Source organism: Culex pipiens, chromosome 2, assembly GCF_016801865.2.
Source record: "Culex pipiens pallens isolate TS chromosome 2, TS_CPP_V2, whole genome shotgun sequence".
Taxonomy (NCBI): Eukaryota; Metazoa; Arthropoda; class Insecta; order Diptera; family Culicidae; genus Culex; species Culex pipiens.
Window position 1 is genome coordinate 4,721,289 of NC_068938.1, and position 20,712 is coordinate 4,742,000.

Below are 20,712 nucleotides of genomic sequence, written 5' to 3' on the forward strand. Positions count from 1 at the left end.
GTGGTGGTCTACGCAAACGCCTCGTAACATCTTGTAGGCGCTGGAAGAGTACACCCAAACGAGAAGAGCAAAATCCGCAAACATCGAATGTCGAATGTCGCAGCCCTTTGATTGCGAACCTACTCTCAGTGAATCAGAGGTGGGCAAAACCGCTCTTTTTTTGGAGCCGCTCATTTTCGTTCGTTCATTAAAAAGAGCCGCTCTTTTGAACGGCTCTTTCGCTCTTTTTCAAAATTTGGATTTTATAAGTTATTTCCCATTGGACTTTTATAAATTACAAGCTCTTCCCGGCAAACTTCGTCCTGCCCTTTTTTTGTTCCTGACGTTTCTTGCTTGTTTGCTTATCCAGCCTCCTGTGATCAAAATTTGATTTTACATAACTTTTCCAATACAATCTGCATATTTTCCGGAATCGGTTCCAGAGTGGCCAAAGTTGTAACTTTTTGGCGTAAGAACCTTCCTTGGACTTATACGAACCCAACGCAACAAAGAGCACCTCGATCCGACGTTCCGTGTTGAATTGATTCGCGTTCGAACAAAACCGTCGAAATTTTTTATATATATAGATTTGATAAAACAAATTAAAACTAAAAACGAGAAGATGCCCTTGAAAATTTTGAAAATTCAATGCTAATTTTTTTTGAAATTTAATAAATTATATTTGTAACATAAATCATGCCATCTTGAAACGGTTCTTTCAAAAAACCGAAGTTTAAAAAGAACCGCGGTTTTTTTTTTTGTGAGCCACGGTTCGTTCGCTCTTTTTAGTGAATCGGCTCTTTGAGCGGCTCGCTCTTTTTTTGCCCACCTCTACAGTGAATGCTTTCAATTCGAAGTCCGAGATCGTTCGTTTGGGTGTAGAACTGAAACGAGCGACATGCTGTACGGCTGTGGAGAAGTTGGCAATGGACGTTACCTCTCTGCACGATAGCGTTGACGTCTGGGTTTGAAGTGTTGCCTGATGAGAATAATTGTATGGCATTTTTTATGGCATCAGTACAAGTCGTTTGAAGAGAACGTTTTGCTTGCTTTGATTGCTTTACAGTTCGTCCGTTTTCAAATGGCATCATGAAATTAGTTTATTAGTTTTACTCATGCTTTTAAAGATGGAAAACCATGTAACATTATTCCACTATTCACCCGTGCACATTTTACTAGAATAATTTTATTTTAATTTAGTTCATTTCCAGAGTTTTTTTTAAAAAGGTCCTATAAGCTATTGTCTTTCATATGTTTATAGGACCTAATCAAAAGAGTCGAGTGTTTATAGGACCTAATCAAAGTCGAGATTTAATTAAAAAAAAATCACAAATTCATATTTCTTATAACCTGATAGAGCTTCGGAGTTTCTTTCAACTATTATTGGTTTTGTGCTATAATTCATTTTGATGCAATTAATTGACTTCACATGCCATTTCCAGATTTTTTTTTGAAAAGGACCAATAAACTATTGTCTTTCATATGTTTATAGGACCTAATAAAAAAAACACAATCTATTTTAAGTTTTCGTTTGATGTAAGAATACCGATGTCAAAATTATAATATGAAATTGTTATCCTGATTCCCCTACGATCTTTCAAGAAGTTTTTAAGTATTGCTAATGGAACGTGTTTACGGCAGACCACCTATCTTTGAATTAATGCTGTTCACTTAGGTAATCTGGTCCACGTGCTACCATAAGCACATTTTTTTGGTAAGTTTTCCTTTGATGCCGTATTCTTAGGAAAGCTTTTATCTATAAATATTTAAATTATCCAATACAAACTCGTATTGGGTCATTCTCAGTACCTAGTTCCTCCGAATCCTCTATGATATGTGTGAAACATGTCCTAAGGGGTAATTTTGGCCCCCCATCACGAATCCGAGGTTCATTTTTTCGATATTTCGTGACGGTATTCGACTCCTTTAATTTTTGAACATTTGGAAAAAAACATTTTTTCAATCATTTTTTTTTTCATAAAATTATTTTTATTAGGTCCTTTTCGGTACTGGGACCTGGTTAGGACCGAGTCGGCTTTTGTAATTACTTTTTTCAATCATTTGCAGCATGAAATTGTTATGATATGAAATTCTGTTGTCAAAGGAATTTTGGATGGAAAAATTGGACGCCAGATTTAACGACGTACTAAAAAATATATAAAAAAATGCAAAAAAAATTGTTTAACCTCTGCAATTTTTCTTTATTTAACTATAAAAAATTAAGGGACTTGTCATTAGAAGAGAAATTCAATGTACTTTTCGAATCTTCAATTAAACCAGAAAGGTATTTTTTTTTCATCTGGAACAACATTTTTTTAGGAAGAAAAATGCAGATTCCGTTAACATATAGAAAATATTCAAATAGATCTGTCAAGCTTTGCTGAAATTCCAAAAACTTCAATATCTTTTTTTGATCTATAGCAGGGGTGACCAAAGTATGGCCCGCGGGCCAAACGTGGCCCGCGATGTGATTTTTTGTGGCCCGCGGACCCATTTTGAATAATCATATAAAATGGCCCGTTGACCATTCGTAAAGTGAGTTTTAGTTTTTCAAAATGAATGTTAATATTAAACTTTTTAATGATATTTTTTTGCTAATTCAAATTCCGTTCCCCATTTTACGACACAAATATTTTGTTCAAAAATCTTTCAAATTAGTGTGAGTGAAATAAGTAAATATTGCCAAAATTTTCATCAAACATTTTTGGAAATGTTTATGAAACTTTGAAAATTGCACTTAGAAACCTTTCACCTCGGCATACAATTCATAACAATTTGATAACGAATCTGATTAACTACCATCTGATTCAGGCAGACAAAATGTTGAAATTGGAGTAATAAAGATATAAAGAATAAAATATTTTTAACAAAGCTTTTGTAACTCCAACCCTCCTCACCCTACTAAGTGGCTCGAAAAATCAAGGGCAATTAAAAAAAATGCTTTAAAATACTAATGAAAATTTAAGTGAAATTTGAAATGCATTCCTCTGCGTTCATTTTGAGCTTGTTTTGTTGTTTTGTTTTGTTGAATTTTCGATTAGGGTGGCACAAATTTTATTTAAAGTTTTTGTCTCCCCCCTCCCCTTCCTCCCCCCTTCAAAGTTGCCCCGAAAAATCAGAGGGCAAAAAAATATGTTTTTTAAAAAAAATCAATGGAAATTGAACTGCAATCAGCTGAAATCAATTTAAAATGCATTCCCCTGCGTTTAGAATCATTTTTGACATGTTTGTGTTGATTTAAAAAAAAATGAATTTAAAAAAAAATCGATGTTTATTATCGCAAAAACTAATTTCGCAAAGATTTTTGTTTTCGTCAAATCTTACATTTTTTTAAAACTAATGATTGCAAAACAACTGAACACTTTTTCCATGGAAATGTTGAAACTATGGCTTGTTATTTTAATATTTACATTATTTTTATTTTTTTGTCCCCCCCCCCCCCCCCCCAAAACTTTGAAAAATATTTGCTTCGGTACTAATAGCAAAATGTATTTTTACGCTGAAATGTTTTTTTTTCATCGAATTTACAATTTATAAAATGATTAGGAATCTCTACTGGGTGAATACCTTAAACAATAAAATCTACAAAACTGATGGAAAACTGTCATTTTCTGTTTTCTATTACTATTAAATAACGAAAATGTTCAAAAATTATCTTAATTAATTTAATTTCATAGAGCTTGGTGTGATAGATGTATTTTTTATATTTTAGCTAGAAAAAAAAACGTAATTTATCTTTAAAAAAATCTTTATTGTACATTTGGCCCGCGGGCTTTTTTGAGCATCAAATTTGGCCCGGCATCTGAAAACTTTGAGCACCCCTGATCTATAGCTACTCTATCTAGGTACTCAAATCCACTAAATCCAATCAGTAGCTCCTAACTCAAAGTGTGAACGACCTTTTGAAGAGCGTCAACTGTCAATTGCCCGTGAGTGTGACACCAGCTTAGCCCTGGCGTGAAACGCTGAAAAATGCAATCAATAGACTATTTTCAGTCAAACCAGGCGATCACGATCTCTTTATGGAATCTCGCATTTCCTTAATCATCCTGAACTCTAAACAGCTCTAAACTCGTTTATTGGTCACGCGTGCACACGCGTCAATTGCGCCAAATCTAAAAGCACGCATTTTTCCACGTACTCGCAATTTACGCGTCGAAAGGATCTCGGATTAGGAAACCTGTTTGACTCATCTGCAATTCAGGAAAACAAGTTCATTTAAAAAAATAAGCAAAACAATATCGGAAAAATTCAATTTACCCATTTATCATGTAGATTAAACATCACGCTGATTCACGTCTCAAAACCGTGTCACTGCAAACAAAAACACTAACTTCGCTAAAACCAACAAATCAACCAGTTCAAAACGGAAACATTTATTTCCCCGAGCAAAATCCGCAAACAATCGCGACCTGCCACTGTAGGTGCATTCCAAAGTGATGTGCATTTTCCCGGTATAATTAAGAATTTATCTACTTTTATCCAATCTCGCGCTTGGGTTTCTGCCGGGTTTTGCTTTGGTCAGTGCCATTAATTCCCATGCAGCCCTTCGCGGACTCTTTACTACTTTCAATTTGTATGATGGATTGAGAGCAGTTCCTTTTTTTGCGCGATATCAACCTGCTGGTTCAAGCCGTTGAGAGAGCTCAACAAAGGTTTACCACGATTTGACCAACTACTATTATGGTGCAGCACCACAATCACACAATGATTGCTATTATCACAGCTGTATCGAAAACTAATCGTCGTCCGTGTGTCCACTGTGTAACGATAGTGTTGGTAGAAGAGGCAGGGCAGTAGCGTGGGCATGACGGCGCCCTTAAAATAATGTATGAGTAACTGATATTAATATTCATATAAATATACTTTAGTCCACCTTTACCGATAGGATTTTTTTTAATTTAGTGGAATTTTACGCCAAATTTCCATTTGAAAAATATTAATTTGTCAAATAGTGATACAGAGAAAGATATTGTTATTTTTTTAGTACAGATGCTCAAAAAAGTTGAAAATTATTATATAAAATTTAATATAAAATAATATCACCAAAAGTTAGATCCCTTTAGCTAAAATAAAGTTGTATTTTTTTCAAAATAGTCTAACCAAAAATAACTCAAAATTTTCAAACAGATATTAACAATAAATTAAGACAAGGATGGTTTTTAAAGTTAGCAGAGAAATCCTTAGTGGTGCAAAGAATTCAACCAAATGTTTGGAACCAGTGTATTTTTATTGATTTTTGTATTTTGAGAAGAACGTTCAACGGTTGGCAAAAAATTTCTCCGAAATGTTATTTGATTTTATAAATAATTAAATATGTATTTAACTAACATTTTTATTTTAATCAATCTAAACATAATATTTTATATAAACATTATATTCGATACTATAATTGTATTTCCTTATATTTGGATTCAATTTTTTTAATAAATGAAAAAACGTTTTGAACATAAAAAAAATATTACTGATTTTTTATTTGTTCAGATGTAGGATGAAAAACGTCAGTAATAATTTAACCTGTTTCATTTTTAAAAAGAGAAAAATATATATATATATATTTTAAATTAATTATTAAATCTCTCACTATTTCATATTAATGCTAGAATATTCATGTACTGAAAATAGTCTAGCCCGGCCATTATGTTAAAATTAGACAACATTTTTTCAAACAACCTTAATTGTGTAGCAATGAAAAATATGGTGTATTATTAATATCATGATTTGAAAATGTAGTGGCTAAATTAATTCAAAGTATAAAAAATATTTATAAGAGTAGCAAAATGTTTCAAGCTTAATAGATAATTCAATCCAAATTTGTGATCACAAACACAAAAAAATTGTCTAATTACAAAAATCATAAAATTTGGATAGGTGTAGATGTAATATTGTAAATGTGTTGAACTAAAAGATTGTTTTCTGCAAAGGTTTTTTTTATTAGAAAGAATTGATTGATAAATTTATTATTATTGTTATTATTATTATTATTATAGTTTATTGTTGACACTTTACCATAATTTGGCATTCGTGTCAATTAAATTTATTTTTTGTTACAATTGGAATACAATTTATGACATGGAAATGGATTTTTTTTTAAATTGGTATGTTTTTCAAAATTTAACTTTCAACATGCACCTTGCGATTGTGGGGCAAACATCTAAAAAATCAGCGAGGTTTAGCTTGCTGAGGACTACTGCTTTAAAGTGTCCTGATTGATGAACACTTTAAGTCCCAAGCTAAAGAAAAAGTTGGGATTCTTATTCAATTCATTCATTCATTCAAATTCTAGGTGTTCTAAGTGTTAAGAGAGAAATTACAATTATATATTGTATTCTAAACGTTACAATTTAACAGTATTGTTTTAATAATAAAATTAAGAGTCAAAGTTCCTTTTGGATGGAAAGCTAAATTTTAAAATTATGAAAATGATTTCACTGAAAACAAAATATACAAGAAAGTTCAAATTACAAGTATTCATTATCTTTGTAAATTGAAAGAACAGTTCCCAAATTCTAATTATTGAAAATAATGATCTTACCAAGTATTGCAAAAAAATCAAAGGCCACATTTTACACATTTTTCATTGTTGGGACGCGAGACATCAGGAAAAAAAATGTTGTCACTAATTTATTGATATTTTGCAACTGTTGAAAAACATTTTGTGAAAACAGTGCGCTCAACAAAAAAAGTTATTTCATTTGTAGTATTTACCGTCCTTATCTCCGGCACGAGGGATGCCATTATCAGTCCCCAACAACATTATAAATTATTGAAAATTTAAAAATTAATATTTTGAGAATTATTTTTTTGCGCTAAAAAGAAGGGAAACTATTTTTTCTAAGTAGTTCTAATCAGCCCTACAACTTTGCCGGAGACTAAGGCACACAACCCCACAAAACGCCTCTGTCCCGAAACACTCCAAAAGGCACTGTTTTAGTAGTGCCTTCCCAAGTAGTCGTCGCCGTCGTCGTCGTCACCCATTGCGAACGAACGCGCGCGCGTTCCAACCCAACCGTTGACCACGCTGAGCCGTCCGAGCGAGCTCATTCTAACTGTTGCTTCCGTTCAGGACTGACCTGAACTTGGCGAAGCTCCCCAAGAACTTCGGTTTGAGTACGAGCGTGCGCGCGCGAAACTCACTGTTTCTAACGTTCAGGTGCAATTCTCGATCGCGCTGCCGATAAGATCGTCACAATCGCGAGTTTCCCACAATGTGGATTGTGTTACGATTTTAGGCCCGGAATTTAGTAAGTGAACTTTGTTGTTTGTGTCGTAGACGACCGGGACTTTGAGCAGGCGCGCGCGTCAACCGTTGAGCTGAGTCAGAGTCGCGGGTGATTTTAGTGTGTGGTGTGTGGTTTGGAGAAGAAAGTTGGAGCTAATCCGAATGCTCCAGATGGTGGTGGCTTAGCCTGACCGCACGGGCCTGACGCGGGTCGTGATTTGCACAAAAAACACAAACACAAAAATTTGGAAAGTATCTTTGAACCCGTTCGTCATCATGGAGGACGACAATCCGAAAGCACACGAAAAGGCCATGGAGATGAACGGCGTTGGCAAGGATGCTGTAACGACGACGACCAACGAGAAGCTCAAAAATGTCGACCAGGAAGAAGGATTGCGAGCACGTTAGTATACTGAACGATCTTCTCTCTCTCGGTTGAGCAAAGCTGAGTTGTGAATTCCGCACGAAACTCACGAAGCTATGTGTAGAATGTTACAGTCTTGATAGGTACTACGCGATCTTGTTAGGACGAGCTCGGTCACGACTCTCCTGGGAATTTGGAAGGTCGACTTAGGTCAACGTATGTTCGACTGTTGTTATTAGAATAACGTTTAACTAAACTATTAATAATCCAACATGAATATAATTTACTATAAAAATGGTTTTGAATGTTTGACACAATTAAGACTAATAATTGCGACTTGAATGATTTGTTGATTACTTCAATTCGAAACAACAATCTAGCAGTAATATTGGCATCAAAAATGTTTGTTTAATTCAAAAATGTATGACAGATACAAATTTATTATTTCATAGAGTGGAAAATTATTCGGTGAACTATAATGTAGAAAAAAAATACCGAAACAGTAGTTTTAATAGTTTTGATTATGTTTGTCATATACGACCTTAACTTTCAAACTTCTGAGTAGTTCTCTAAAATTTCGAAGAATATAAGTTTTTATGTTTTATGATGTGGATTGCATAATTGGTTTCTACATTTTCAGTAATTGAAATTATCAGAAGTAGTGCGTCCATCCCGGGAATTCCCGGGACAAAATTCCCGGGATTTTCCCAAAACCGGGAATACCCGAATCCCGGAATTTTTCATATTTGTCCCATGAATTCCCGAACTTGAAAAAAAAAACAAATTCTGGTCTGTAAGTTCAGATTTGGTTGAGAAAAAATATGAACAGTTGAATACTCAGTAATCGATAAGAATTTAAAAGCATTGACATTTGTATTCAGCATATATCAGCATTAATTTGGCTTATTAGGGAAAATTTCTAAAACTTTAGATTACAGATCCGTAAAATGCCTAGCGCTTGAAATATTTTCTATTAAATTTTATTTAATTTTAAAAAGATTTGCTGTAATTTGAACGCATATTTACGATTTTAAACATAAATAAATATCATATTTAAATACTTTTCATCAAACATCGGCATCTGGAGCAAATTAAGACGAATTAAGACAGCTGTTTAGGCCAAATGTTTCGATTTTTTTCATTGATTTCGGGTAAAACAGAAACAGAACAAAACAATAAGTACACCGATTTCCAAATTTATTGCTCTAAATTCTGCTGTACGTTTTCAAACTTTAGTCCCGTTTTTCTCCAGTTGGCGTTAGTGACTTAAAGATAATTAAGAAAAAAATTCTAAACTTCTCAAAAATCTTACATTGGCTGTTATCATTTTATTTATTCCATTTCTTGTTTTTCATGGACAGTTCAGAAGTTTTTTTTTTTGAAAAAAATAAATAAATAAATAAGAGAAATATATAAATAAGAAACATATTTCATTTGAATCACATTGGAATAAAATTTTTGGTTCATTTGAAATCCATAGTGTATTTTATGCTTTCTAATTTTGCTGTCCATGTTTAGATTTAAGTAAAGATTATCAATAATTACTAGCATTGAGGTCATTCTATGATTTAAAGCTAGAAAAACATAGCAAATATAACAAAAACAAAGGTTTTATGACTGTTTAAAAAATTCCCGGGATTCAAAAAATATTTTTCCCGTTTCCCGGGAAATTCGAAAACCCGGGAAAATTGGACCCCTAATCAGAAGGTTTGTATGGGACTTCAGATAATCGGATCGTCGAAATAACAAGTTTTTTTCGCTTTGTCGTTTAAAAGTAAGAAAATTTAAAAAAAAAACAAAAAAAAACTTGATGATTGGAATTCTACAACCCCATTTCATTAAAATTTTAATTATTGATTGTCTTAAAAATGTCACAAGCATTTTTCCTCATCGCCATTTTGGCCTATCAAATAAACATATTTTTTCAGAAAAAAAGACGATGAACAATATTTTGAAAAAATGTTTTTTTTTTCTGAAAATGGTAACCTAAAAATGATTTTAACTTGAAAAAATGCATTTTCTCAAAAAATCACATAAGTACTTTTTGATTTTTGGTCTTTATTTATTATTAAAAAGTACTTTTGTGATTTTTTGAGAAAATGCATTTTTCAAGTTAAAATCATTTTTAGGTTAACATTTTCAGAAAAAAAACATTTTTCCAAAATATTGTTCATCGTCTTTTTTCTGAAAAAATATGTTTATTTGATAGGCCAAAATGGCGATCAGGAAAAATGCTTGTGATTTTTTTTAAGACAATCAATAATTAAAATTATAATGAAATGGGGTTGTAGAATTCCAATCATCAAGTTTTTTTTTCTTACCTATAAATCTCCAACACATCAAAATTTTAAAAAAATGCGCCAACCTTGCTATTGCTAGCTTTGTGCTTGGCTAAAGTACGGTCAACCAAGCTAAGCTAACAAGTTAAAAAAAATCAAAGCGGATAAAGTTTTTCAACATTATTTTTTTATATAAAACTTTAATATAAAATTGACAATTATTCTGTGCACCTATTTTTTTCAAATAGTCCTCATCATAACCTACAACTTTGACCAAATCAGGATTTTCAGATCCTTTCTCATCCTTTTCGAATATTTGCGTTAGCATCAATTCGCAGCCCCAAATTTGAATATAGACTTGTATGGAGAAACAAGTGATGCTAAATAACCTGACGAATCGATGGACAAAGTGTCATCCAAATATAAAATTACACTTAAATATTTGAAAATCTAGGCATGCAACTTTTTTTTACTTAAACAACAAATTAGAAAAAAAACAACGTTTTTGAATTGTACTGATCATGAATCATCTCCCAGAATATTTAGCTAAATGAGAAGTCAATCAATCATCTGTGAAGCTTTCACACCTTTTGTTTTGGCACATTTCAAATGTGAATGATATTTGCCTAGTTTGTCGCCAACCATTTCTTCCATTCTTTCTGGCATTTTCATATTCATGCTTCTGCATGGGCGTATCAGCAGCGCTCAAAAGGTATAATTGACATTAATTGCAGTGCACAAAATGTTCATCATTCGCGTGTTTATATTGTTTATGTTGCAAGTCATGGTTAGTTTTTTAGCTTTTTTATATTTTAATTTTTTACAGAACAAATTACGCCACTGATTTATAAATTACAAACAATTTTAACTTTTTTGCAACGATAGAGCAAACCTAGCTTTGCGTCTCTTCAGTTTAGCTTTTTTTCGGCCCAATGATTTATTGCCTCCGATACTTATCGAATCAAATCCGTTGACACGTCGTTGAAAGTCAGTTTTTCATCTTCCCCAGAGAGAGGGGGCATTTGATTTATGTCCCCCTCGCTGGCGCACCTGGCGGGGCAGCGCGCTTAAGGCTGTTAATTATTTGTTTGCTCGCCGGTTTTGTGTTCATTTATCAGGTTCATCTTCGAAACTGTGTGTGTGTGTGTGTTTAAAGATTTTAACTCTCGATTTGAATGTCAAAAGTGAGATTGGTAGTTTAACAAATGTCACGGCACAGCAGCAGAACACACGTGGCGTGCGATGATGATCTGTCGGAAAGTGATAGCATAATGGTATGACACGGGACGTATCATCAACGGGGGGTTCGGAGTTACACTGTTAAAAGAAATTGAAAAAATACATTTTTTTGTGTGCAACATATTTCTTCAATTATTTTATTAATAAAATTTAAGTTGAAAATTATTTAGTTTCAAATTTTCTACTGTGACTTTATCAGCAAAGGGGGATGATGTGATATCAAACGCCGGAACGGAACTGGACGTGCCCATTTCTGATGTGTAGCAGCTAATGACTTGATCATCGCAATGTGCCCTAATGTCGGTATTAATGTGTCAAGTCGAGGGGGAAGCTTTATGGACGCAGTTTGTCGTCAAACGAGATGCCAGAATTAACATCTGTTTGAAGGTTGAATGGATTCACGTGATGAGCTGGAGCCCATTTGTTGGATTTAATTTCGAACAAGAAATTAAATCGTATGGAAAGACGCGATACAATCACGACGGAATTAGTGCTAAAGACAATTCTTGTAGCAGGAACCTGTTTCTGGAAGTAGAATGTGGTACTGGCTCGAAACTGGATCAATCTGATTTTACTTGGTGATTTGTTCCAGAGACTAGGTGAAACTGTATGAATTTCATTTACAGTCGACTCTCTGGCTGTCGATCTTCTCGATATCAATATTGCTCCATGTACCGATGAATTCTTCAGTTCCTTCAAACTGCATACTTTGATTCTCTTCATTCCTCAACATTTTCTCTTGCTTGAAGGATCTCTTCCTCGACGGTCCCTTGGATTCTTTTTGCTTTAGAAAACTCTTCCGGTTTGAAATAATTTCACTTTCTCATGGCTTCGGCATGGAAATTTTTCGTTGAGAAACGAAGATTTTGAGGGCGTTTGACATAAAAAAAATAGAAAAATAAATAAAAAAAAGGGTGTTTGACATGTATTTGTTTTTGTTTGCTGGACGTTGCCGTGATTCTTTTCCATAGCTGGTTAACAAGAAAACATAAATTTCAATCGAGTCTTCATTTTGCATCGTTCTGTAAACTGATGCTTCTCTTCCTCGACGATCTCTTGAATATTGACAATCAGAGAGTCGACTGTATATGGTATTGAATAACTCTACGTAGCTACGTATAATTAATAAAGGAGAGTGGGGAGACTTGATCCCCGGGGACACTTGATCCCAAGCCTGTTTCTCGTCAGCATGTGGGTAAAACATTTAGCTTTGTTCTAGAAAGTTGTGCGAAATTGACTAACACTAATTGTAGAAAACAAAGAAAAAAATTAAAAAATGTTTAGATTGAGTTACACACATTTTTCTAAAAAGTGCTGCAAAAAACTTCCAGAGATCTTTTTTCTTTGTTTTGATAAGTACAGAAAACACTCAAAAATTATTCAAAAAAATATTTTTTATACATGAATTGTTTGAATATGTTTGATGTTTGAACTTATAAACTACGAAACCCTTACGCATTTGTCGTTAAATTTATCGTCATACTATTTTTACAATCAATTGTTTAAAAAAGTGCGTTTAGGGAGACTTGATCCCTGCATTTTTACAGTCACTGGAATCAGCCTCAAAATAAAATAATTGGGCTGGGTTTTCGTACATAGTTTCCTTTAGTATAGTTGTACATAACTTACTGCAGTTTGAACCATTTTTCAAAAGTTTTATAAACAAAAATTACCAGCTTTTGTTAACATGCTCAATTTTGGTCTAAAAAAGAAAATTTTAAGTTTTTAAATATGTTGCAATAAGTGAAAAGAATGCATTGCATCAACTTGTGGTACACATTCCAATGAATCATTTCTCATTGACAGCGATACCTAAGCCATTCACGTTTTTGTAATGATAATACTCATTCAAAAGCGTTACGTTCCACACCCTTCAAACTAACGGCGAATGTTATCAACCAAATTTACATACATACGAGCAGCGCTCACCTGCATAAAACCAGTCCATGAAGGCTCTAATTACCGCTCGTGGCTTTTAATCAATCAAATTGTTTCCAATCCTCAAAACAAACTATGACTGATGTGTGTTGCCTTCTTTTTTGTCGCAAGGGGACCCCTCCACTATTGTTGAAATGGCATTTAATTCCGAATTCCGACTGTCGAACAGCGGCGGCGTGCGCCACCGGACTGACCTTGTCCGCGCGGGATTGTGCAAAAAAAAGCATAACGACTACGACGACGACAATGTGTCGGAACAGCTTTTTTGAAACCTGTTATCCTTAGATATAAACATTTTTAAAGACTATGGTGGTCGCGCTCTCGAATTACACGAGCGGAACAACGCCGGAGCTGGCTCAGGCTTGTGATAAGTTAGAATTTTAAGAATATTTGTTCAACTTAAGATAACTTAGGTATAAGCTTGTTTGAGTTTGTGGCACAAGCTAAAATTTAAATTGTAAAACAACAAAAGTCAGGAATTCTGAATAATTTGCTTGAATCAAATATTTAAACAATTGTTTTATAGCAGACATTGTTTTACACATTTGAAATGTTTAAAATTATCCACGTCTGTTTATTATTTAATTTCAAAAATACCTCCAGGCAGTCTTCCCATTACATTACAATGAAATCTTGTTAATTGGTTAAAAACAAATTGAATTGATCAAACATTCAAATGGCTGACAATTATGTAACTTGATTGTAAACTGGATTTTCTGGCACTTTGAAAATTTAATTCGAAATTCAACATAAAACTTCTGAAAAATCCACAAAACAAATTTTGGAACAATTTGATCTGAAATATCCTTGCAAAACCACTAATTATCCTTCCCAAATGATAATGCTAAACCACAAACTCGATTAGCTTATTCAAACCATGTTCACGCGGATCTTATCAAGCACGGTTCAATGTTATCTATAGCCGATACCGAACACTCGATATAATCGGCCGACACACTCAAACCACGTGCTAATCGCAGTGTGCCACGCGTGCTGCTGCTGAGCTTCCTAAAAGAAACCCCGCGCGCGTTTACGCACAAAATATGAATTAAACGAGCGGCAGCGACGAACCTTGGCACACGTTGAACTTGCCTGCGCGATCACAAACACCGCCGACTACTGCGATCGCGCGTTTCCTTCTTGACGTCCGGTTTCGGTGCGCGCGATTTGGCACGTTCCCTCAGGTGACTAAAAGGGCTCCCCCGCACTAACGGCCAAAACGTGTTCGAACTGGTTAATTGTGGATCGACGGAACAATACTCCGGTGGCCGGTCAAGGGTACTTGAAAGTCGCTGAGTTGACTTATCTTGGTTGGGCAAACAAACTCATCAACACCCGATTCGATGACCACGGGGACAAACCCGCGGACTTAGAGGAGAGAACCGTTACGGCGCTCTGTATACGGGTGGTGTTTTGAGGTTATGTCAACAAACTCACAATGAATGCAATCAATCGGGGATCCGCGTGACTTTGCCGGTTCTGCTGTTATTGAATTTCTCCACTATCAGTGACCAGTGTCAGCAGTGCGCAATCTCGAAATGAGAGGTTGGAAACAAAAAACAAACAGTGTTCTTATCACAACTATAGTGCCGGCTTTGGCACCCACCACAATGTTAAATCTGATTTCCAATCGGCGTCATTATAGTTTCAGCAGATAGAAGTCACGTCACATGAAGTGAACGATTTGTTTCTTTGATTATATTGCGTTGTGGTTCAAGCCGCTCAAAATGCCCTTCACGCAGTGGGAAAAGTGGCGCAAGAACGTGTGGCAGGGATTACCTTTATCGATTTAGTGTCATTATCAAACGGTAGCAGTGAAATTGATACAGCTGTGCGACAGGTGCCTGAACGCGGATTGTGAAAGGAATGCACTACCTACTTTTTACTTTTAACAAGGGAGAAGGCTAACCTATAATGTGAAGCAAAGATTTACAGTTTATTGATAAGGCAATCGGAGAGTGGTTACTTCGAAGCAAATCTGTGTGATTTGACAATTGTTGTAACTGCACTCGAGGTGACTACCAAATGGGAAAACCAGTTCCGTTGGTCAACAATAGATATTTTTACAAATACAGGCTTGACTCGATTATCCGAAGGCCGCGGAAAAATTTCACTTCGGATAATCGAACCACGAAAAAAAATTATTCTTGCCTATTTTTTGATAATGGACGTTTGGCATAATTATTACCAGCTAGTTTAATTTTGTTTGATAAGTTTTTGCCTTTCTTACTAAAGAAAGGTATAGGTTTTACTTTAAGGCTGGACGTCATTTTCATCTTCGTAAATATTACGATGCAGCATGAATTTTCATCGGAAAAATCGTCAAAAAATCACACTGCATCGATTTTCGACGCTCTATCGACTCACCTTGACAGAACTCGTCTATATCCAATCCTCGAATTTTGAGAAAATAAATTCCGTGGAGTTCGAGTGATGTCCGTGTGTGGTAAAATTTTTGCCAAATTTTGTGTCGCGTAGTCCTCGGCTCCCCTATTTTTGATTTTGATTGTTCCAAGTGCTTTTGAAAGCTGGTGTGCTGAACAAGGGTCATTTTGAGACCGAATTTAGAAATATCCATCTGTTTTCGGATGTGGCCAGACTTTTCAACAAAATACACAGTTTCAAATGAAAATATGGTCTAATTTTTCCATTTTCATATTTTTTATTCATCTCAAAAATTGCATTTCTCGAGCTCTACAACCTCCCAAATTTTCATCCAGATTCATAATTTGGTTCTGGAGTAAGAGCCATTTGAGTAACCTACCAAAGGAAAAAAAATCCCTAAAAAAGGTAATAGCCCACCTGGTGACCTTCGCCAACATTTTTCATTTCTGATTTTATCCGAAATTTCTTTCTACATTCATAGTACAGACCATGAGTGAGCATCTGAAACAAATTTGACATCTATCGGCAATCCCGATCAATTTTTAGAGCGATTTACTTTTTGCCTTTCTTACTAAAGAAAGGTATAGGTTTTACTTTAAGGCTGGACGTCATTTTCATCTTCGTAAATATTACGATGCAGCATGAATTTTCATCGGAAAAATCGTCAAAAAATCTCACTGCATCGATTTTCGACGCTTCGTCGACAAGTTGTCAAGTTGAGCTTCAAATACTGGCGCGAGAATGCTGGCGCATATATTTTTTGGCTCGACTTATACTCGTTTTGTAGTAGCTTGTCTACCGATGTTTCCTACAATATGTAAGATATCGTAGCTTTTCGGTTTCTTTTGCCCTGTCCTTTTTTGCATAACTGTGCAATAATTTTTGTGACATAGGACATTCATCCGGCTACAAATAATTTGTTTCCCGTGTGCTCCTTAAATCGCCTAAAAGAAGACTTCATTTTTTCGTGATTTCGTTAGTTCAGGGTTCATTGGATTCCAACAGGAGCTTTCTAAGCTTTTCATCGTTTATATCGTTTTCAAAGTTTTCAATGCTGGCGACGCCAATGGCTTTCTACCTACGGCGATTGAGTGTGTAGTGGTGCGGTTGTAAAAATAGCTATCTCTGAGTCTGTCACTTTCGTAGAAGCTGAATGGCTAGCTTCCCTGCCCCGTGCGACACATGCTGTTCGCTTGTACCTCGGTTTTTCTTTGCGCCTGCTTTGTTCGGTACGATGGTACGATGAACCAAAATACCAACACATAAAAGGGCTCGTACCGAAGCTAGAAAACCAAAACCGCGGTGTGCGTTGTCACTGGCGCATGGGAAGCTTGCTATGCTCGCGTTTGTCATAAACGCATGTTTGGTTAAGAATATGTACGATTAAAAATATTCTCTTGGTGAAAATTGCGTTTTTTATTTCTTTTGGAAAACATATCATTTATAATACTTTGCTTTCATCATAAGACTTTCTTTTGTGCTGACGTTATAAATAAACAATGTCGATGCCATGAATTGAAAGAAGTTCTACCATTGTTATATTCTTGAGTAAGAAAGGCTCTATCTCACCCCAGGTGGGATTAAATCGGGTTTTTTAAAGAATAATCATTATTTTTTTTTTGTTTTGTGTATTTTTAATGCAATTTTTCATACATTTATTTGAATTTTTCATTTAAAAAGAAAAGTCTCTTAATATTTTTGTTGCATTAAATTTTCCGCTATTTAATCTTCAAAATTCTACATAATAAAGTTATGTAAGTTTTGCCCTACTTTAAATATTTTGGAATTAGAATTTTATGCTTTTTTCCCTTCTTTTTTTTTTTCCTAAAAAAGATGTATACATTTTGCTCCTTTTTAAAAAAAATGCAATTAAATTTTTTAAAGCAATTTTTACGTAAACTTTTATGTAAAAACTTAAAGAAGCCAAAATCTCTCAAACGATTTGCCCTTTTGCCCTTCTTTTAATATTTTGCAATTAGGCTAGTACAAATTTATGGCCCGAAAAATCATATGGCAAATTTTTTTTTTTCAAAAAACTTCCAAATTTCAATGGAAATCTAGGTGGAATCAGCTGAAATCAATTTAAAATGCATTCCCCTGCGTTTAGAATCATTTAAGCATGTTTGGGTTGATTTAAAAATCTTTTGAATATTTGAAAATTTGCGGCAAAAATTTTTTCCCGCTGTAAATTAAATCTTACATTTTTTGAAAACTAATAATTGCAAAACAACTGAAATAGTGTAAAATGCATTTTAAAACACTTTTTCCATGCGAATGTTGAAAGGTTGAAACTGTGGCTTTTCCCCCCTCGACCATGTTTGCTTGTGAACTTTCCCTTCTTTTGTATAAAATTCAACTTATAGAAGGAAAAGTCTCTTTAAAAATTCACATTTTGACATTCCTTATATGTTTAACAATTGCATTATTATTATTTTTACCTGCCTCTATTTGAAAATAAATTAAAGCATTTAAGATTTTATATACCCTTCTTTAAGTTTAACTTTGAACAAAAGAAGGGAAAATTGTATAAACAACTTTATAACAAAAAATAAATTAACAGGGAAAATGTGAAGACATATAGTGAAACTTTTTAAGAAAAAATCTTTAAGAGATTTTTGCATAAAAGTGCATAACAAATTATTTGCAAAATATTTAAAGAAAAGCCCACATTACCCAAAATACAGGGACGAGAAAAAAGTTTATGCCAAATGTCCATTATGCCAAACGTCCCTGCCGTCTTGGACCGATTATGCCACACGTCCTTCTGGAAAACCTGTTATGCCGAATGTACACCCTTTTGTTGTATACTAAAACCCTGATTAATATTAATTCAGATGACTTTTTTCTTTGTCTTTGATAATCCCACGTTTTGGTTAGGAGTGAGGAGTTTTTTTTAAAAAAAAAAAAGCTTAAAGGATGAAAATAAACTAAATAAAACATAATATTAACATATTTACATTTGAGTATACAAGTTCTTCAATAATTATGATTATCTTTTACAACAAAAAACAAATCTTCTACCCTTTTTTAATCAAAATTGGAGGGGGTAAAAACATGATATATAATTTGTATTTGTATTGACCTTATCAAAGCATAAATACTTATTTTATACCTACATGATAACTTGAGTGGAAGAGTGACTAAAAATATATTTGTTCTTTAAATAAACAACAAATATTCCAAACAACCGTCACAAAATTGAAAGAATATTAATGTTTGCTACAGCACCTTGTAGTTTGCACTGTAAACTGATAAGATACCAACTAAACATCTTCATAATGATAAAAAGTTATTTGCCGACCTATGACTGATCAATTCAATGTTTATATTAGTTTTGATAAAAATAAAAAAAATACTGCGGGCACCAATCAACAATCGTCACAACAAACATTAGTAAAATATAACAATAGAACAACATTGCAAGCACTCCAATCAAAACACGATCCTCTTGAGTCTTGACCAACGTCACGCTTCCAAGAGTCACGTTTTTGATAAACGATTGTTAAAAACTGCTTTTTCGACACATTATCCTCATGCCTTCATTTGTATGGACCAACCACATCAATACACGTGAAAGACTCAACCCAAAGTCTCAAAAATCGTAGAAGATGTCCTCCTCGCGTCATGCTCATGCAGCATAAATTAAAGTTTCAAGATAAAACAGGTTCAGTCCACTCAAAACCACTCTTCGCCCGAATGTCAACGATCCGGGTGATGATAAGCTCAGTGAAAATAGTTTGCCAGTTGTAGGCGATAGTTTAGTTTAAACATTTGCTTAAGATAGCTGATCGATAGGTTGGTCAACATCCAGCGGGAATCGACTTTGAGTGAGGCGAACTAATTGCGTCCACCCCACAGTCGGTGAGAGCACTCGAACCTGGAAGAAATAGTCCACAGGTTGTACCTTAGGTCAGTGTGAAATCGGGATCGGGTTCCGACGGAGGTGGAGAAAAAGCAAAAATGGTGAAAAATCGACGAGATGAAGAGGAAGAAGGTTAGTTAGCACAAAACTCAATTTCCCACCTATTTCACTTAACATATTCGCAAAGTGTTTTCCCAAAGTATAGTAAACAAATACCCCGCCTCGTTTATCGCCGTGAGAAATTGGTTATCGTACGTACGCGGTTGAGAGACTCGTTTGAAAATGACGAATTGTTAACCACCTACCGACACGAGCAGGAACAAAGTGTTTAAGTAGATAATCGTTTTAAAAGCTTACCTCTAGAAGCGATTAGAGTGCATCGCGGAAATGAACGATTTTTCTGGGCAAGGAGATCGGATGTCTATTTGTTTTTACGGATATATTGTGTTGGAAACAGATTAACAGATGCATTCAATGTTTTTTAATGTTTGAAATTAAATTTTTAGTTTTTGTATGCTCGGAAAAAATTAAGATTTGATGGAAAATCAAAAACTCAATAAAACAAGATTAAGTTTCAAAAGTTATATACCAGAACAATGCACAGTGGTCCATATCGCAAAATTAAGTGGAAAATGGATTTTCCGAAAAATGGTTAAGTTTTGGAGCTTTGGTGTCTTCAGAAGAGTTGTTGCAAATGGAAAGGGGCAACTTTTGGTTTGGTTGAAAATTAGGGTGGTTCACTATTAGGGTGATTTTGAAAATCTAACTTTTCAGGAATATTTTTGGGAGTTTTTTTGTATTCTAAAAAGTTTTTGGGCTTGCCAATCCAAGCAACTTTGTCGAAGACACCAAAATTTTATCTCGCAATCTACGCCTTCTACGACCAAATTTAGAGAAAGCATCTGAGCAAGCCTTCAAAAATCAGTTTTTTGAACGTAGCAATTCAGGGTTGAGTTTTAGAGAAAAGAGTTATTCGGGGCACTTTTAGAGCTCTAAAAAACAAACATTTTTATTATCTGACAAGTCAATTTGGACTTAAGGGTCAAAAGTTACAGCCATTTTAATGTAAAAAGATGCAAATTTAAAACTTGAATATCTCGAAATGGCGCAAGCCAAATTTTAAGCACTAGGTTGCATTTGAAAGAGGAGATCTAGCACTACAAACGCTGAAAAAATCTCAGGGGTGTTTTTCTTTAAACTCGAGATATCTCCATTTGAAAAAGTCTAATTTTCAAGGGAAAACCATATGGGACCACCCTAACGAAATTCGAAAATTTTCCAAATATATGTTTTTCCATGTAATTTTGCCCGCTGAATCTGAATCTGCCCTCAGAATTGAGCCAAAGAGTCGAAAAATCGATTTTTGGTCATATTTTGGATTTCCATGTAAAATTATCATTTTTTTATCTATTTTTTTTTCTTTTTCTTGTTTTTAAAATCTACT